We start from the raw sequence: 9,864 nt of genomic DNA, 5'->3' as shown, positions 1-9,864 counted from the left end.
AAGTTTTTATTTTGTTCATGAACTGTTTTTCAATTTTTACTTAATTTTCTATTCATATTTTCTTGGCGTTCCCTGAAGTTCTTCAAAATTATTTCTCCAAATTCAATTTTTTGTCAGTCATTTCATAGATCTCCATTTGCTCCACATCCATTATTGATTTATTAATACTTTTGGTGGTTTCATATTTCCTAATTCTTTGTAATTCTTGTGTCCTTGAATTGGTGTGTGCACATGAAGAAAAATACACATCCTCTTGCCTTTTAAAGTTTTTTGGTGGTGATAGACCTTTACGATTTAGTCAAGACAAGGATGCTTAATATGCCAGTTCAACCAGGCAGAACTTGTTTTCAGTTTGTTTCTAGCTGGGCTGGGTTGCTGAAAGTTGAATACTTCTTTATGACATAATATTATTTATCTTACTCTTCCTTACATTTTCTAGAAACTGATATTTAGACCAGTTTCTTAAAAAACTAAATCTAAGACATCTAACCTTAAGAAAAAAGTAACTTAGTTAACTTTTTCATTAGGTAAAGCTATTCCACAGATTACTTGTTACTGCATATTTTTATAAGGGCAAAGTATCTAGTTTTCTTATTTTAGAGAGGCAAAGATTTATATGTTATTTCAGATTATAATGCTCCTTTATCTGGAAGAAATTTTTTTTATTCTTATTTCAGTTCTTCCTTGCAGAGTGTTTTGTAAATGACCTTGTAGTGAAAACGCTTCTGAAGTCTTAAATGTCTAAAGACTTGAAACACACATATAGATAACAATTTTGCAGAATTTGTATTCAAATATTGTTTCTGTTTATACTTTGAAAAGATTTTTATTATAGCTTTATGATTGCTGCATAGGGCTCTATTATCATTCTAAATTTGTGTTACTTGTGGTAGTCTTTCTCTGAAAGGTTTTAAAATCATTTCTCTCTCTTAATTTCTGAAAATGTAATATATTATATCTTAGTATAACTTTCATTTTTTTATCTTATTTTGCATTCATTGAGCACTCTATCTTATGTTTTTGTATTTTTTCATTATAAAAATATTTTCATTAAATTTGCAAACATTTTCAATACACATATTTTTTCTGTAGAAACTTCAATTATTTATATGATTATATTTCTCCTATTTTTATTATTCTTAACTATTTAATTTAATTTTCTTTTTTTTTTTTAACTCTAACTTGTCATCTCCCGGAAGAGTTATTCAGTATATTCTTTTAGACCATAATTTTAATTTTTCCATTAACTCTAATCTTCTTGTTCTCCTTTTAATATCTTCTATGTTCTCCTTCTCACAATTTTGGACTTTATTTTATTTAGTTTACAAAATAAATGTATTCCTTTTTTATATATACATATATAATTTATATAAGTTAAATGTATGTCACATAGGACATATGTGAAATATGTATGTCCTCCTTGATATCTATGTTCCACTGCTTCATTGTTTCTATATTGCTGTGTTTGCTGCTTATTTTTATAGTGGTCTTATGTCATTACAGATGTCTAATTATTTTTTATCTACGAGTTCATGTTTCCTGGAGGTTTTGGCAACCTTGTCTCTGCTTGGATACTACAGCAAAAACTGGACTTCAGGCTCCAGTTTTATCCCTCTTGGTGCTATAAGATATTAAGATTGTGGGTAGATTCTAGGTATTACAGATGGACTGATGTGAACCTCAATTTACTACCACTACCTCAAACAATTTCTCTAATTAGAAAATCTCATTTAAACTTTTGGAAACAGATATTGCTAGGAAAAGATATACTCCTTAGCTATCATCATCAAAATTTGAATATTCAAAAGAGGATAGAGTACTGGGTAATTGATTGCCTACACCAGTTTTCATCAGTTATTTTCTCCAGTTGGGACTTAGCACTCCTTTTGTATCACACAACCTACTTCCCATGGGATGGACTATTGCTGCTTATTTTCAACTCATAATGGAAGTGGGGAATACAATGTGCCTTTCAAGAGCATTAATTTAATCTATTTTCCAATATATCATTCCTCTGATAAACCTACCACCAACATCCCTAGCTGCTGAAATGTACCCTACTTTTACCTCAGTTCAAAAAATACTGAGTCTCTACAAGTAATGTTTTTTTGTTTGTTTGTTTTTTATTTTTTGGTTTTTTAATTGAGATGGGGTTTCTCTATGTTGTCCAGGCTGGTCTCAAACTCCTGGACTCAAGTGATCTGCCCACCTCAGGCTCCCAAAGTGCAGGGATTGCAGATGGGAGCCACCGTGCCTGGCCTAATTTTTGAAATTTGAAATAAGATAGGGTCTAGCTGTGTTTTCCCAGGTTGGTCTCAAACTCTTGTGCTCAAGTAATTTCTGTCTCTGCCTCCCAAAACGCTGGGATTACAGGCATGAGCCACTGTGCCCACCCTCTACAAGTACTTCTAACAGTTATTTGTAATTCCTTGGCTTCATGCTTAGCTATTTTCTTCATAGTTTCTACAGAGTAAATTTTAATGGAAGGAGCTATCAGTCTATACAAGTTTGTCATTTCTCTAGGAAGTTAAAAAAAAAACAAGTTTAATTTCATGGTGCTCTCTTTATTAACATCTTTTATAAATTCACATTTTTTGTTTATATGGGAAAGATATTTTCTTTAGATATATAAAATGTGTGTATTTTTATAAGTTTTAGTAGACTTTAAATGTTTTCAACTCTAGCTAGTAAATTAATTACGGACACAATAATTTTTGAAACCATTAATGAATATTATTACAATTAAATGCATATATATGTGAATGTTCATGAAACTTGCCATAACTTATGAATAAAAACATAACATCAACTGAATTATGTAATAATAACTGAGGTATCAGATTTGTATTAAAAAATTTGCTTTGTTAAGTTAATATGGTGGAGGATGCCCCGATAACTCAAAATAGATTCTTGTAAATATTTGATGCAGTAGGAAGGAAAACAGAAATATCCCTTCAAATACACATCTAATCAATTTTATTTTTAATCCTATCCATAAAGCAAGCTATCTTTTTCCTTATATTACTATTCACCTTTCTTTTATAAACCACAATATTGATTGAAGTGACAGAGATAATGAAAGGCAAAAACAACAGACTCCTATATATTTGCAATTTAAGACCGTGATATTTTAAAAATTTTATTTGATGTAATGAATAAATCTGATTCTAAAATATTTTATTTGCTGTTATTCATAGGTTAAATGTGAAAATACAAGCTTTGTTAATGCACTACAATTCATGAATACATTCCAATTCCAAATCATTTCCTCACAGTTCTTTACTATGTATATCCTTCATCTTGTCTGTAAATTAAAATTTCAAAGCAGCATCAATTTTCACAATATTTTCATTGAATTTTATTCAAGAGACACAAATTTGTATATAAAGTTGGCAAAGCTGCAATTAAATATTGAACCAATGTGGTTAATTTAATTTTTATTTTTTCCATGAACTGTCCCAATATGATACTTGGGGATACATACCTATAACCAAGGAGTAATTTATACAATTCATGCAAAATAAGTGTTTTTATTTTTATTATTTTTATCAAATGTTTTAATAACGTAAAGGTGTTTTACAAAGAGCACTACTATAGTATTGCATTTGTGGTCATACAAGTATGATCATCTACATAACTGCTAACTCAAAGTGAAATATCTACAAGAACCTGTATATATGCATCTGAGAATAGTCAAAATGTGAATCAATACTAAAATAATATGAAAAAAGTTGTGACTATTAATATCTAAATATATGACATCTCATCTTAATTTTACTCATTGCTTGATGCCATCTCAGTTTCAAGAGACAAATTTGCAATTGTAAAGAAAGCCAACAGCAAATATACTGTCATTCATATCAAATGACAAACTGAAGATGAAGGAGTAGCAGTAAAATGCATTATATTCTGGGTGCTTTATATGTATTAACTCATTAAAAGACCTACATCTTCATCCATGTTTTATAAGTAGCCCAACTTCAAAGATTATGCTCTTAACCACCAGAGTATGCTGAAGACACTTCATCTATCTGTAAGAACTGAGCTTCATAATTAGCATAGCTACTGATTTGTTTTTAAATTTTGTTTTGCCTTTAAAATGTGTTTATCACTCACTTCCTAGTTTCTAACTCTCGGTTACTCTTTGTTGATCATATCCAGTCATTTCTACATGCATGTTTGTGTTTGTATATGTGTGGTCTGTGGTATGGAGATAAAATGTGTTTACTTCCTACTGTCCCATTTTTAGATACCAGAAGCTTCTAATTAAGGGCCATTGCTATTTTCTAGTTATCACTATACAAAGTGACCACTATTTCAACTTTCTCAGTATTAAAGAGATTTCCTGAATATGGAACTTTTAGGTTTAAAACCAGGGAAGTCCCAGGAAAAGTGGAATGAGTTGGTCACTCCATTTTTTTAATTTGCTGTAGATAGCTAAAAGCAATGGACTTCCCTAACTCAGTTTTGACCAAAATGTTTTGTTTTTTTCCTTTGTTTAAGTTGTGGAATAACCTAACTTAATGTCTAGTTTATATAGAGAGGATTTATACTAACATCTGAAATCCTTGAAATGAATAAAGTGTTTTATTCACACTTTGACCCCCCCCCAAAAAAAAATGCATGGTTTAGATGTGTTCACAAGTTTTCACACACAGGCTTCTATAATAAAGGTTTTGTGCTGAAGAGACTTGTAAGGAAACACCTGAATCTTGTCAGGCTACTAATGTTAACCTTCTTCCCATAAAGGCAACTTTTTCCGTAAACTTTTGTATAACATCCTTAATTTCCATTTAAGAGTCATAAATTGTAGGTGACAGTCCTCTCCAGAGCTGGCAAATTCTACTGGCTCATAGCTTTCTGGTGTTCAGCTGGAGAGACATATATCATGCACTTTGATGGCTGCATGCTGAATGGCCACCGGGTAATAATAATAATAACGTAAAATGTATAGGTGTACATTTTCAATGATACATAGGGTGAAATATAGATAAATTTTCTTCCTCCCACTAACAGCATTTGTGCTTGAAGTAATATCTCCTTCAGATACAGAAAATGAACCTTTGTTATGTTCTAAATTATTAGACAATAGGCTCTCAATCTTGACAGAGCCCACAGTACGCAGAGAGAAATCATTTATTTTGGTAAGACCATCATATGCACACCACAGAGCTGAAGAACATTTGAAACCCTCTAATGACAGAAATTGCAATTATAATCTGTGATTTATATCTATGTGTATATGCATCTATGGAACTTTGGTCTCAGAAATAGAATGTTATTTAGGCACATGTTTGGTCCTAGAACTTGCATTCCAATTTCCTCAAGGACATATTCCAAAAAAAATAAAAAAGAAAAGAAAAGAAATCAGTGCTATGAAACAGTATTGTAATCACATGTGTATTCTGCTCTCAGCACATAAACATATATTATATAACGTTTCCAGACAAGGCTCCCCTACAGACTCTTAGGAGACCTCCTATGCAAGTATATAATAAATGGGAGGTAAATTTCAAACAAATAGCTTATTTTTATTTCCAATTCAGTCATCTATTATGTCGGTACATTATGTTTTGGCTCCCGTGGAGCTCAGCACTGCAGGAACAATGAGTTGAGCAGTGCTGACTACCATTCTGATTAGACCAGAAGCTGAGACAGGGTAATTTAAATAGAATAGGCTGGCCAATGACTGGATGGAGGGGGTTGAATGAAGTGAGAAAGTCATTTACAGAATTGGGCAGCATCACAAAGGCAAGATTATCCAGGCTCAATCCTTCATCCATAGCTCATGTGGTCCTCCTTGGAATACTGTGACCATCACCTGCTGCTAAAACTTACTTTGTTCTCTTGTAGGTTAGCAAATAACGTCTATTTGGAACTATTACCATTTTCTATGGTTTCACTAAAGAAAAATCCCACAGAGCTTTAAATAAGAAACTGCACCTGTACTTATCTAATTCTATCTCCATATAATATACACTCTGGTAATTGAAGATCAAAGAACAAATGTAAGCGTGAAGGTTATTTAGGCCCAAGAGTTTAGAACAAATAATAATAAAAGCTGTGATTCACATTGCTGATGGAAGCAGAGATTGGACAATATTTCTTGTCTTTGGAAACACTAGGCAGTGAGATAGAACTTGAGGACAAAGTTAAAGGTGAACCTCGGATAACAAGTTTAAACATTTGTAGATTTATTGATCTAGATGATTCATTACAAATAATAGTAGTTGCTGTTGCTGAGGCCTGAATTTGAAACAAAATAAATGTCAGTATTCAAAGGGGAGCTATGTAGTTCAAGCCATTCAAGGGTTCAATCTTGAATAGCTACCCTCTCTAAGAGTGACCTTGTTGTTCTTATTTGATACAATATTTTATTGAACTCTAACAATAGTAAGGTAAAATTGGTATTACTATCCCTATTATACATAAAAAACATGAGGAAATGAAGTGCTATTTTACATTTTATGTGTTTAAACAATAACTGATGTCTTTGAAAATATCTTTTGTCAATGGCATCAAAAAGCATGTCACAAATGACAAGTTTTACCTTCATCTTGGCGGTCTGGTTCAGGTATTTTAGGAACAATTTATCACCATGGATTTAATATTTTACTTTTCTTTATGTATTTTATGCACAATTCTGTTTATGGGTCTTATTATAGATCTTCAGTGTTAAGATACATTGAACTCCAAAAATGCATTGTATATTTTGACAATGATTGGAATAATTTTACAACTTTTCTTTCCTTTATCATTGTCAATTAATGCCAAATACTTGTTTTCTTAGAAAATGCTGTGAAGCAAATGCTTTTCTACTCTTGGCTTCTGGTTTTCGGAATATAAAGAGGTTTTTAAAGAAATTTTCTTTCTGAAATTAAAGCTTCTTTCGCATGGAAAGTAGATCCAAAGTTCAAACATGGCATGTGCAGCTAGAATTTGGCACTTAAGACAGAGTTTTCCTAAATCCCACTTTCAAAAAGCTGAAGGCAAAATGATCTTGTGCAAAATATTTTTAGTTGGCCATTTCCTCATCTAGTGCAGAGTATTACTCTATACCTTAGGGTAAAACTGGCAGAGCATCATCAATCCTATTTTTGTCTCCCAATGCAAATTGAAAACATAAAATTTGGTGTGTATGAATTAAATTAATGGTAGGAAAAACACAGAGGCCTATTTTATCCTGTGAGATGCAAATATAAAGTTGACAATTATTGCCACAGTCTGCTCTAGGGCCCTTTTACCATGGCTTGATTTATTTTAGCTACTTTTTCTAGTATCAAAGACATTGCCAACCTACAAGGCAGCAGACACTTGGCAATAGCCCTAGCCAAAATATACACAGTTGGAAGGAGAGAAAGCCTGTCTGAGAGCTTGCTGTACCTTCTAATCCTATTATTGGGATTGAGGAGGGGAAAGATGTTTTCCGAAGAGCAGGTGCACACAATAAACCAGACCAAAGTAGAAATATCTTCTGAAATAATGTATTACTTTAACGAGGACTTTACCTCTCTAAATCTCTAAGCGGAAAACTCCAACTTCCCTGTCTACCACATAATACAAAGTATGCTTCCTAAATTACTATTACAATATTTGTGACTCATCTTATTATGCATGTTTCCAAATAGTGAGTCCTAAAGTCCACTTCTCTTCTCTTACATCTAACTAGAGCTGAACATTTATACAAGAAACAAAATTCCTCCTTTCCCTAGGCAGTGTATATATTTCTTTGTAATGGACGCACTAAATTAAAATTAACCTTCACATCTGTTCTACTTTCTAATTACATATAGAAAAAAAGAGCACAATTCACAACTGTACCATAAAACATAAGTTGTATGTGATTTAAATTTATGTGCTGAATACACTTTATTCCAGGCAGTATACATCTGTTATGTTATTCTCCTGTTGCAGACATAAATCAACAAGGAATGTTTTTCTCTGGGGAAGAATTTTCTGCTGCTTTTTCCTCTACGTAAAAAACAAACAACAACAACAACAACAACAAACTCCACACAAAAAAACATGGTTTTCTTCCACAAACAGGATTTGCATTTCATTCATTTTTAGAACAAAGTTTAAATGACTATACTGGTACTGTAAGTTTGATTCCAAGGACTACCCCCAAACTTCAAAACAAAACAAAACGAAACAAAACGAACACTCAAAGGAAGGAGTCACTTCATGAGAATTTTGCAAACACACACTCAAGAGCCTTCTGGAAATTTTTTATTTAGGAATCTTTATAAATATGCTTTGTATTTGAAGAAAGTTAACAGTTGAGTTAGCTTGGTTGTGAAAACATAATAGACTATGGTCTTCATTAAATAAGCCGAACTTCTGATTCCATTGCCTCAAAACATGTTAATTAATTGTATCTTCAGTGTAGTAAATCTGTGGTTTCTCATACTGCAGAGTCAGTTGCTTGGTTGAAGAAAGTTTAGCCATAATATTTTCATTTGACTTGAAAATTAACTGTTTCAAATACATGGCATACTTTATGATATAATTATTTTTTTGGCAAGTAGAAAATATCAGATAGTTATATTCTTGTTATAATAGGTTTTAGAAATGTGAGCTACATGACTACATTCAACCGGAAGAATATGTGTCTGGCATTCATTTCATCCCTCTTGCCTCCATTTTTACTCCCATTGCCTTGCAAGCTGAGCTCTTTCATATAAGATGGCTATGTTAGTAGTCTTCTTGTTTCAAGATCATTCCTTCAATATATTTTTATAGTACTCTGAGATTGATCATTCTCAATTTTAATTTTTTCTGTTATTAACTTTATTTTTGTTTACTGTGTAATGCTTGCAAAATTACATCCAAGTCCTGTGATTTAGATGAAGGCATATCATAGATATTTACCCTCCCTATGTTATCTTCCAAATTCTGGAAGTTGTCTTTTAGTCATTATTAAATGACACTATCTATATTATATTTGGTGTTATCCCAAACTCTTTCTGATTTCTCAGTGTGAAACCTCATCTCTGCTAGTCTTACTCTCTATAACTGACATTTCTTACTATGTTTTCAGACTGAGAATATTTGAAAAAAAAAAAAAACCACTCAATTTTCTTTTTTTTTTTTTTTTCGCAGGTAAAAATTATACTTTTATTTGAGTCACCAGGAGAAAGATTCACTTGTGGTTCAAGTCAAATGTTCAGAATCATAACAGGCCAGAAAGATTTGATCCCGAGCACAAGCCCACGAGGGAGGGGACCAAAACAGACTGAAATGAGACAACAACCCCATATAAAAAGATGAGTGGGCGGCTTCACACACGCACACACATACACACACACACGGATGAAATGTTTGGACAGAGGCAAATTTCACGTGGTCATTCCTGTTTCTGTTTTAAATACAGGTTTGTAGGGTGGTATTTTGTTTTTTCCAGCTATAAAAAAAAAAAAGGCCCAAAAGTGCATGTGTGAGGGGGGAAAGGCAGAAATTAAGCAATAAAGTCATTTTCCCTGGAGGGACATGAGAGGGAGAAAACAGGAGGCAGTGTTGGGAGAACACACTTGGCTCACCACTGGGCTTCTTGTTATTTTTAGTATTGGTCCACAAAAGTTATATTCGCATTCTAGCTTTGATGCCTCTTTCCTAGGATTAAATGAGCTGAAAGACCTCTGTGAACTGTAGAGAAGACCGGGGGCTCAGCCCAGCACAGCCCAGCCCCTCAGGGCTCTGTGCTCTTCTAGGGATGTAATGGTTCTGGTAAGGAACACAGACGCCCAGCAGCCTCCGGGTCACTCAGCACCAGTGTGACAGTCCCTCCTCTTTCTGGGGGTGTGTATTTTTAGGACAGGAAGAGTAGAGGGAGGGCCTCCAGCAAGATTCCATAACTGGCTTGCC

This window comes from Theropithecus gelada, chromosome 2 (genome assembly GCF_003255815.1).
Source record: "Theropithecus gelada isolate Dixy chromosome 2, Tgel_1.0, whole genome shotgun sequence".
Lineage (NCBI taxonomy): Eukaryota > Metazoa > Chordata > Mammalia > Primates > Cercopithecidae > Theropithecus > Theropithecus gelada.
Note: the sequence above shows the minus strand (reverse complement) of the source record.